The sequence below is a fragment of the Rhinopithecus roxellana genome, chromosome 13, assembly GCF_007565055.1.
Source record: "Rhinopithecus roxellana isolate Shanxi Qingling chromosome 13, ASM756505v1, whole genome shotgun sequence".
In the NCBI taxonomy this organism is placed as follows: Eukaryota; Metazoa; Chordata; class Mammalia; order Primates; family Cercopithecidae; genus Rhinopithecus; species Rhinopithecus roxellana.
Window position 1 is genome coordinate 121,456,790 of NC_044561.1, and position 10,811 is coordinate 121,467,600.

The window sequence follows — 10,811 nt, forward strand, 5'->3', positions numbered from 1 at the left end:
GTCAGTGCTCCTGCTATGGCCCAAGGTAGCTCAGCACCTGCCTGGCCTGTGCGGGGCACTTTAGAATCATTAGCCCATTTAACCCTGACTGCCACAGACACAAGAGGCTGGGAATGTACCCATTCTACAGATGAGGAACCAAGGCTCAGAGAGTCAGGTAGATAGGAAGGTGAGACCCAAACCCAGCACTGTGACTCCAAAGAGCCCTTACCTTCTATATGCTCATCAGATAAATATTCTACCCTGAGACAATTAGTATTTTCTTAGATTCAAACAGACAAACAAACAAACAGAAACAAAAGAAATGTTAATTGTTGGGGACATGATTCTCTAATCAGACTTTCAAGGAAATTCCCAGAACTTTGCGGGTTAACAGTGATGCTACTTGTTACCATTGGCTTCTGCCCCTCCTACCCAGCCCTGACCTAAGCACTTTTTTGGCATTTAGTTGTTTAAACGTCATCACAAACTTCTAAGATACGATTTGATGCAACATCATTGCCCCTGTGTTAAGGGTGTGGAAACTAAGCTGGGAGAACAGAAATTGCTTGCTCTAAAATCCTGAACCCATGATTCAGTTTCCTTGGAAATATGCCTGGGATGGGGATTTGGAAACCTGTGGGAGGTTGTGTTATTGAGGGTCATTGTTGTCATTCTCCATCTTCCTTCCCTAAATCCATGCCCTGTGTCATGTGACTTTGTAGTTTGTGCCTCTAGAGGTGGAGTCTGTTTCCTTGTCCTGTTGATGTCGGGTTTGCTTGTGTGACTTGCTTTAGCCAATGGGACATTAGCAGGTGTGATGTAGGCAGAGAGGCAGCATGTGCTAGCACAGCTGGTCTTGCCTGCTTGTTCTCCTGCCTTCCATTATGACAGAAATAGGCCTCTGGTTGTCACTGGTCCAAGGAAGATGGGAGACCCTCAGTATAGCAGACCTGGACCCAGCTTGCAGCCAAGAAAAGCCAGTCCTGGCTCAGATGTGATGAACCCCATCAGACCTGTGGACATGAGAATGAGAAATAAATACTACTGTTTGTAACTGAGTTTGGGGGTGGTTTGTTACACAGCATGATTGTGAGAGTAGCTGACTGATACAAAACTAGAGACCCAACATGCTGTGGCACTCACTAGCACCCAAATGCACCTGTCCTCAGGGCCATCTTCTCCTGACACACCATGCTTTCCAATGCCCTCAGGGCATCTTCATGTCAGATGATGGGTCCTTGCCCAGCATGTCATGTTGGCCCCTGTTCCCAAGCGGCAGACCCAAGTTCTTCTGGTCTAGTTCAATGGAGCAGCACCTCTGTGCATCGGAGGAGCTCTCGCTTGTTTGTTTTGTTTTTCTCTAATCAGACATGCAAGGGTCCATTGAGCTCTTCTAATGCAGAGAAAGCCTGTTTGGCTACCATTATGTCAGTTTCTTTTTCACTTTTGCAAACTGTCACTAAACATTCGTCAAACCTAGAGCTGGTCTTTCCCTGGTGACAATAAAATAGCAGGAGTGTTTGTGTCCTCTTTGGATCATGGTGATATTTCTGGCCACCCTGACATCTTCCCTGGAGAGAATGCAACTGTGTCCCCTCCTGATGACTGTTGGGAAGTTTCTTACTAAATAACCATCAGCATCATTATCATTGTATGTCTTTTGGACAGAAAGAAGGGAGGGCAAAGTTCTGTCTCAGACTCTTAGGAGTCAAGAGGGAAGGGGACGGGAGTTGCTGACCTCTGACGGCTTCCCCAGGGAGCTCTGGCTGGGCTGCTCAGCTGTGTTCTCTCACAGCATATGGTTCATAGCTCCCTAGGACCTCAGTATTATTCTTACCACAGGACAGAAGATGACAGCAAAGCTCAGAGAGACTGTGTAACTAGCTTTAGGATTTAGTTTCAGCCTTAGAGTTAGGCTGTCCCTCTTCCTGATTATAAACTGAAATTATAATAACGGTGAGTCAAGGCTTTCTAAACTAAGCATATTCAAGCAATATTATAATAACCAAAAGCAAAACAAGAAAAAAATTAAAAATTTTATTGCTCAGAAATAGAAGATTGTTGAAGGCAGTTATCGTATATCTATATGAAATACATTGTAACTAATGAAATTTATGCTTTTGAAGACTGCTTGATGGCCTAAAGAAATGTACATGGTATAATGTGAATAAAACTCAAAGCAGAATCTGATGAGTAAATTAACAAAACTTCCAAACTAACTAAATGAAACATTTAGAAGAAATCCTAATTTTATAAACCAAATAGATTTTATATGTGCATTAAAAACACTGGAGTTAGATTTTATTTTTTCTCTATTTTCTAGGAATATTTTATAAACGTTTCAATTACTTTTTTAAATCAGAAGATAAATGAACATCCTTAAGAGTAAAAACATAATAAAAGCATAGAGCAGCCTTGAGGTGTGATGTGTAACTGTCTCATCATATGGGACATGTTTTCATTTCACAAACTCTCCCGTCTTCTTTGGGATGCCCCAGGGCAGGGACCCTGTCTCCTCTCTGTCTTGGTGACGCCGGGAACGTATCAGAGCCCAATAAATCATTGATAACAACAATTGAGAACTCCTTGAAAGGAGTCCGTTCACTTCGGGTGGCCCGCTAACTCCTCAAGGCTTTCTCTTAAGTGCATTTCATTTGTTTTGATTTTTTTCAACTTAAATGGATGAAAATTAAAGCCAGGGAGCTGTTGGCATGTGGAGAGCCAGAAAAGAGAAAAATAAATGAGTGCAGTCCCTGCAGGACCAAAGGGTGGGGCCTGGACCTGGGCACCTGCCATGTCTGAAAGTCCATTTTTTGCCCAGTTGTTCTGTAAGGCACTATGATCTAAAAGTCAGAAAAGAAAATGGATGATGTAAGGAACAACATTCAATATTGTTACTACAACATAAGAAAGGTGGATTTAGAGATCAGAGAGAACGGTCCCTGCATTGGAGTCACTTGTTCATAGGTGTGTACTGAGCACCCACCCCTGCCAGGCACTGCTCTGGGACAGGGCAGGGAACAAAACAACGCCCCCTGCCCACTGCTCACTGCAAGGTTACTTTCGAGTCTGGAGGACAAGCAGTAGCAGTTGAACTGGCAACTGCGTGATGTGCGGGAGGTGGGGATTGTTCTAAAGGACGATAGAGGTGAAGGGCAAGGCCATGTCAGGGGTCAGGAGGCCTCTCTGAGGAGGTGAGCGAGCCCTGGGAAGAGCACCCCAAGCAGAGGCACAGCAGGTGCACAGGCCCCGGGGCAGGAGAGACCTTGGTGATCCTGGCTGAGGAATGGCAGGGAGGTGGGTATGGCTAGAGCCACGTGACCAAGGGGGAGGTGGGATGAGATAAGGTCACAGGAGAGGGCGTGGAGTGAAGCAGTGAGGAGCGACCTGTGGCCTGTGGTCACTGTATCCAGGTAGGCAGGCTCCGGTGGAGAGCCAGGGCTCTCGGGGTGGTCCTAGGGGCAGCAGCATCAGCACCCTGGGACCCTGCTGGGAAAGCCAGCTCTCGGGCCCTGCTGAGACCTCCCGAATCAGAACCTCAGGGTGGGCCCGGCCATCGGAGTTTTAACAAGGCCTCCAGAGGATTCTGACACTCACTAGAGTCTGAGAGACACAGCAGAGCTCCAACCTGGGCTCTAGTTTTCACCCATGAAACAGGAGGATTCTGGGTGGAAGGGCAAGAGGGGCTGGGGTCCCCCCAAGAAAGGAGCGCCCCAGGAGGACGCCACACAGGGTGGACATTCACTCCTCCTGGGAATATTCTCTAAGGATTCCTTGGACAGGAGAGTGGCTCTCTGGGCTGCCTGGCATTGGAGACGCCGGGGGGCGAGTGCCCCAGGAACAGGCCTACACCCGTGACTGAGGGGCGGGGAATAAAAACCCCAGCTTCCCCTGTGACTGGGTGACTCTGAGGGGCGTCCTGTACACAGATCCCAGGCTGCTCAGCAGGATCGAGTTAGGAAGGGGGTTCCAGGACAGGAACTAGCATGACTAGAGGTGGAAGAACTTTGGCATATGCAAGGCACTGTGTGTAATTCCATGGGGCTGCAGTGTAAGCTTGCAGAGAGGAGGGAGAGTGGCGTGAGATGGAAAGTGACTGATGAAATGTATGTCTCCCCAGGAACATCGGCCACGGATAAGCCCCCAGTGAAGGGACTTAGGAAGCCTCTCCCCCTTGTGTTCTTTCCCCAGAGAGTCTTCAGAGACTGGAAATGCTTGCCAGGAAGGAAGAGCCACTTTCTGTCCTCCATCATCAGGAGCACAGAAGAGTGAAGCTGGGCCCACATAGAGAAGCATCTCATGCTGTCTGCAGCAGCTGTAGCGCTCTCCTGGGGCAGGAGACGCTCCAAGGTCAACATGACTTTGTAAAGGGGCTGGGAGAAAAGCCCCCAGTGCTGGCCCTGGACTCACTACCCCAGGGCTCCTAAAGGGCTAAACATGACTAGATTGTAATGAGCCTTTCCCAACATGCAAGGAAGCATCCAGGGATAATGTCTAAACCCAGATGTGCTATTTCTCTCCTCTTCCTTTTTCAACTCCCATCTGTTGGGGTCCGCGTGTTTCCTAAACAAAGGAATGAACACACAAGACAACACAGGACAAGACAAACATGGCGGCCGCCATGTTTGTAGAGGACTACGTGCTCGCAAACGAGATGTTCCCGATAAGTCCTGCTCTTGCAAACGAAGCAGGGTGTTCCTTCCCTGCAAACAGGGAGGACAAAGGAGCCAGCTGCAAACAGCAGACCCTGGGGGCTGGTTTATGTATAAACATCTTGAAAATCCAGAAAGTCAGGGAAAGGTCAGAAAAACAACAATGTGTCTTGTGACTTGGCAACATTCCACAAACCACTGTATAAAATAAAGCAGAGCGTGCCCCTTCGGGGAGGCCGCCATGTTTGTCTCATCCTGTGTTGTCTTGGGTGTTCATTCCTTTGTTTAGGAAACACGCGGACCCCAACACCCATCACCCTCAGTGTCCTCACAGCAGCTTCCCCTTGTCCTATGACAAACCTGGAGCAAGGTGCTTTGGGTGGGAGGCAGAGTGACGTGGGAGACCCTGAGTTCTGCATACTTCTGCCTGTATTTCCCTCCTTCCTTCCTAGTTCAAGGAGGCAAACAGGTGTGGCGACTCCTCCTGGCGGGGACTTTCACAGGACACAGGCAGGAGCTACTTGAGAAAGATTTAGCTCATTGGAGAGAGGGATGGGGCAGAGAGGGAAAGAGATGGAGGAGAAGATTGTTGAAGAATGGAAAGGTGCAATGTTCCCCAGGTCCTTGGCAGAGGGTGGTTGTGAGGTCCCACACCTGCAAGTGGGAGTCACTGGATTCTACCGGTGGCTGACCTGCTGACCAGAGATGGGAGCCCAGTTTCCTCTTCTGTAAAATCAGGTGTAGCCCAGTGGCTTTCAACCCTGACTGTATGTTAGGGACACCTGGGAAGTTTTAAAGATTCCTGACACCCACATTGGACCCCAGATCTATCAGATCAGAACATCTGGGTTTAGAATCTTTAGTGTCCCTCAGGTGACTCAAATATGCAGCCAAGACGGAGAGCACAGACCTTAGCTAAGTCCTGTTGATGAGAATTTGGAGACCATGAAACACTTAGAGCAGGCAGGATCCTAAGAAATCACCTGCTGCAACTCCCACCTTTCGCAGGGTAAGAAACTGGTGTTCAGAGAGGCCAGATCATTCACTCAAGGACACACAGCATGTGAGGGGCAGAGCCATTTCCAGTATTCCCGCCACCTCTTGACCTCCCTAGAAGACCAGCTGGAAGCTCTCAACTTCACAGGAGAGCTGGGTCTGAGAGGCCCACAAAGGATCCCTGATTTCCAGGAAGGAAGCCCAGGCCTCCTGGCGGCTCAGTGAGTCACCCTGCAGCAGTAGCCCTGAGGCCCCTCCTTGAAGAAAAATTCCAGGAGGCTTGAAATGTTCTCCAAGATATAGAAAAGGAAGACGTGCCTGGAAACTGGAGAAGACTGCACAACGGATATAAATATTTGGGTTTTGTGGCTTCTTTCCCCCCCAGAAAATAAACATGGCAGAATTGCTTCTCACTGAAAGGGCGTCTGGGTTTCATAAACAGACCATAAAGAGGCAACCAAAGACCCAGACATCCCCAAATCAGCATCTGTCCCTGCCGTCTGCTCTACCTCCATCGTCCTAGGTCTCTCTCTCACCCACGCTCACAACACAGGGAAGCGCTCTTGCCTTTTGGAAAAAGGACCGTCTTCTCCCCACATACTTGTCGCTTGGCTCCTCCCACAGGTGGAGCGTGAATCTGATTGGTGGGAAGATAAGACTCTGGGCTCCATCTAGTGGGTGGGACTAATATGCAAATAGTCAAAAGAGGATGCTTTTGGCAGCAACTAACGGAATATGCAACTAAAAGTGGCTTATTTTATTGCTACCTAAAATGGGGTCCATGAACCAGCAATATCAGTTCATTAGAAATGCAGAATCTCGGGTAATACTCAAGGCTTACTGAATCAGAATCTGCTTTTCTTTTTTAAACAAGATTACCCAGGTGATTCATATGCCCATTAAAATTTTTAATTACTTAGAGTCAAGTTTATTTTGTTTAAGCTTTCTACCTGGCTAAAAATCTAATTATATATTAATTCCAAAGCCTCCCCAACCCCCACCCCCGCTACATTTTCCTGTTTGAAAAAAATCACAGTACCAAAAGGAACTGATTTCTAATGTGTAATATATTTTATTTAATTGCCTTTGTGCAGTTCAGGAAATGGGTTTCCCACATTAATTCATGGATCCACAAAAAATTTAGTGCAATTTGGTTAATTTTAGATTCACACGTGATGGTAAGAAATACGGAAAATCTCACCTGCACTTCATTCATTTCCTCCCAATAATACTATCTTCCTAATTATAGTAAAGTTTCACAAGCAGAATATTGACTCTGATACAATCCATCTGTCTGACCCAGGTTTCACCAGTTTTTATATGCACTAATTAGTGTGTATTTAGTTCTTTGAAAGTTTATTGTATGTTTAGATTCATGTGACCACCACCATTAAGCTTCAAAACAGTTCTGGCCGGGCACGGTGGCTCACGTCTGTAATCCCAGCACTTTGGGAGGCCGAGGCGGGTGGATCATGAGGTCAGGAGATCGAGACAATCCTGGTCAACACAGTGAAACCCTGTCTCTACTAAAAATACAAAAAAATTAGCCAGACGTGGTGGTGGGCGCTGCAATCCCAGCTACTTGGGAGGCTGAAGCAGGAGAATTGCTTGAACCTGGGAGGTGGAGGTTACAGTGAGCCGAGATTGCGCCACTGAACTCCAGCCTGGGCTATAGAAGAAGATTCGGCCTCAAAAAACAAAATAAATGAATGAATGAATAAATAAATAAATAAATAAAATAAAGATATCTAAGTGAGATCATATGGTGCATAACCTTTTGAGATCGGCTTTTTTCACTGAGCTTAATTCCCTGGAGAGCCATCATGCCGTCACAGGTATTAATAGGTTGCTCCTTTTAATTGCAGAATAATATTTCATAGTAGAGATGCACCAGTTTATTTAACTCATTCATTAAAGTACATTTGGGTTGTTTTCCAATTTTTCGCTATTATCAGCAAAGTTGCTATGATTATTCATATATAAATTTTTGTCTGAATACAAGTTTTCATTTCTCCGGGACAAATGCCCAAGAGGGCAAATGCTGGGTTATATGGTAAGCACATGTCTAATTTCTGGAAGGAACTGCTGAACCGTTTTCCAGAGCATCTGTGTATCAGCAGTGTTTTGTATGAGCAATAGAAGTTTTCTATACCCTTGCCATCATTTACTGTTATCACTGTTTTTTATTTTAGCCACTTTCATGTGGGTATTTAGTGATTTTAATTTGCATTTTCCTTGTGGATAATGATGTTGAACATGTTTTTGTGTACTTACTTGCCATTCATATATCACCACTGGTGAAATAGCTGTTCATATCTTTTGCCCATTTCCTAAATGGATTTTTTTTTTTTTACTGTTGAGTTTTAATACTTCCTTATATTATTCTAGGTATTAAATCCTTTGTGGGATAAGTAGTTTGAAAATATTTTCTCCCAGTACGTAGCTTGTCTTTTCATCTCTTCATAAGGCCTTTTGCAGTGCAAAAGTTTTAAATTTTATTGAGGTCCAATTGATCAATTTTTCCTTTTGTGCATTGTGTTTTCTGTGTCAAGTCTAAGAACTCTTTTTCTAGCCCTGGGTCCTGAAGATTTTCTCCTAAGCATTATTTTTTTAAAGTTTTATAGTTTTACATGTTACATTATGAGCCCAAAATCCATTTTTGAGTTAATTTTTATATAATGTATGACAGTTAGGGTGTGACTGATTTTCTTTGTCTATGGACAAATTTTTTTCTGACACTATTTGTTGAAAAGGCAATTGAACATTAAAGTTCTAGAAGCACTGGCTTAAATTACAAAGGCATTTTGTTTTAAACTCACTTAACAAGAAGTCCAGAAAAGGCAACTCCAACTTGGGTTACTCTCCAGTTCTAAGAGGTCTCTGTCTGCGTCTTTGGGATTCTCTGGCCTTCGCCTTGGGGTTTCCGGTGGCTGCCATTGCTCCAGCATCACCAGCCTGTGTCCAAAACAGAGGAAAGGAAGGAGAGTTGGGAGATTTTACTCCTGCGTGGCTTCTTCTATAGCCCAGGCTTCCCAGAAGCCTCTAGTAAATGTCCCTAATAGTTCTATTAGCTATTAATAGAACTGGATGACAGGCTTATTGTCAAACCAATCACAAGCAAAGGGAGAGGATTACTGTTCTTGGCCTTGAACCACTGACCAATCATGTTGCTCTGCTTAGGGCTGAAGCAGGGCCACCTTCCTTCAGCACATTGTTTTCTTTTTTCTTTTCTTTTCTTTTTTTTCTTTTTTTTTTTTTGAGATGGAGTCTCGCTCTGTCACCCAGGCTGGAGTGCAGTGGTGCGATCTCAGCTCACTGCCAGCTCTGCCTTCCGGGTTCATGCCATTCTCCTGCCTCAGCCTCCCAAGTAGCTAGGACTATAGGCGCCTGCCACCACGCCCAGCTAATTTTTGTATTTTTAGTAGAGATGGGATTTCACCATGTTGGCTAGGCTGGTCTCCATCTCTTGACCTCGTGTTCCGCCCACCTTGGCCTCCCAAAGTGGTGAGATTACAGGCCTGAGTCACTGTGCCCAGGATGGTCTCGATCTCCTGAGCTCGTGATCCGCCCGCCTCAGCCCCTCAAAGTACTGGGATTAAGAGGCGTGAGCCATCACACCTGGCCCAGCACATTGTTTTCTACTGGAGGGGTGAACAGAAGTGTGGCTCTGTTACCAAGGAAGAAAGGAGAGTGGCTACTAGTGTCTGCCGTGAACCTGGCTGTCCCTGTGTCCTCTCTCGTGTGTGTGTGTGTGTGTGTGTGTGTGTGTGTCTTGCAGACATCAGTGCACAACACACCACAGTCCTATAATTCAGTGGACTGTTTATCTGCTCGGCAGACTCCACCGCCCCCACAGTCAGGGTTCAGGCACTAGAAGATATGTGGCAGGAAGGCAGAGGAAGACCCAAGCCACAGACCCCCATCCAAATTTGAGTGCAAGCAACGAAAACCAACTCTGGATTCCTTGATTTAATTTTTTGAAGACATTTATGGGAAGAAATGGGGTAAGTATGTAGGAAAATTAAACATGAGGAGCCAGATTCAGGGAGCTTGGGGGCATCAGGGCAGCTCCTGGGTCCTCTGTGTGGCCATGATGGTGAATTCACTCATGTCACTGTTCACGATTCAGGTCCCCACAGGAGGACAGGATGGTCCTGTCTTGGCCACATGTTACCCCCTGGACTCGGGGAGGGTGTTGTCGTTTGACTGAAAGTCCCTCCTCACCCCATGGACAGGGATGGGGAGCTTCTCAGCAGAAGCCCAAGGATTTGCTTAGGATGGGAGAGTAAACCCCACATGCCCTCCACATATCACCTGCACAAACGCCCCTGCAGCCGAGCCAGCCTGCTCACTGCCCCTCAAACATCCTTCCCTCCCATCCTTGCTTGTGCTGGGACCCCTCCTGGAAGGCTTCCCTCTCCTGCCTGCTCTTCTGACTTTCATGGTCCTTCAAGACTCTAGTTAAGCCACCCTCCTCCTCCAACAAGCACCAGCCATTGCTGCTGTGCTGCTGTGTCGAGGTTTCTGAACCTCAGCATTATTGACCTTTTGGGCTGGGCAATCTCTCCTGTAGGACTCTCCTGTATATTGTAGGATGCCTAGCAGCATCTCTGGCCTCTACTCAGTAAATGCCAGTTACGCCCTTACCCAGTCGTAACAACCAAAACTGTGTCCAGACATTAGCAAGTGTACCTGGAGGGAAAAATTGCCTCTGGTTGAGAGCCACTCCTTTTCTGAACCTGAGTCACTAAGATTTACTGCCATAGCAACTTAATTACATCATGATGTTTACTTAACTTCTCACTGCTGCTTATTGCTTTGGCAGACTGTAACCAGCCAGAGAGCAGCCAGGTTAACCCCTACCGTGGCCCCATACTAAGTTGTCTCCTGCACTGTGTAGGGATGGCTCAGTGCACAAGGAGCATGGTGGGGTACATATTTGGGCTTGATGGCTTGGAAGCCTCTGCTAGATTGGCAGGCACACAGCTTGGTACCACGTCTGGATGCAACATCACGTTCCTGAGGCAGGATGGTGCTTGTACTGAAGACAGTCTTGCTGGCTCTAGTGAAGGACAGAGTTCTCAGTGGATCCAGTGGGAACCAAAGCCTGCTGTGACCCTCCAATAGTGACAGCCATCCGCTCGACCTCTGGGCCCAGGCACGCCTCACAGGAGCTCTCTA

At 46.7% G+C, this 10,811-nt stretch overlaps 2 long non-coding RNA genes across 2 annotated transcripts; one reads left to right on the plus strand and one right to left on the minus strand.

Moving 5' to 3' along the window:
• Window positions 1-314: 314 nt before the first annotated feature.
• On the minus strand, window positions 315-10,379 carry LOC104662486. Its single transcript, XR_747999.1, has 3 exons — window positions 10,278-10,379; window positions 8,450-8,585; window positions 315-995 (listed from the first exon to the last, which is right to left on the minus strand). It is a non-coding gene; the product is annotated as an uncharacterized LOC104662486 (long non-coding RNA).
• On the plus strand, window positions 3,420-4,505 carry LOC104662485. The gene is made up of 2 exons (XR_747998.1): window positions 3,420-3,715; window positions 4,174-4,505. It is a non-coding gene; the product is annotated as an uncharacterized LOC104662485 (long non-coding RNA).
• Window positions 10,380-10,811: the final 432 nt, after the last annotated feature.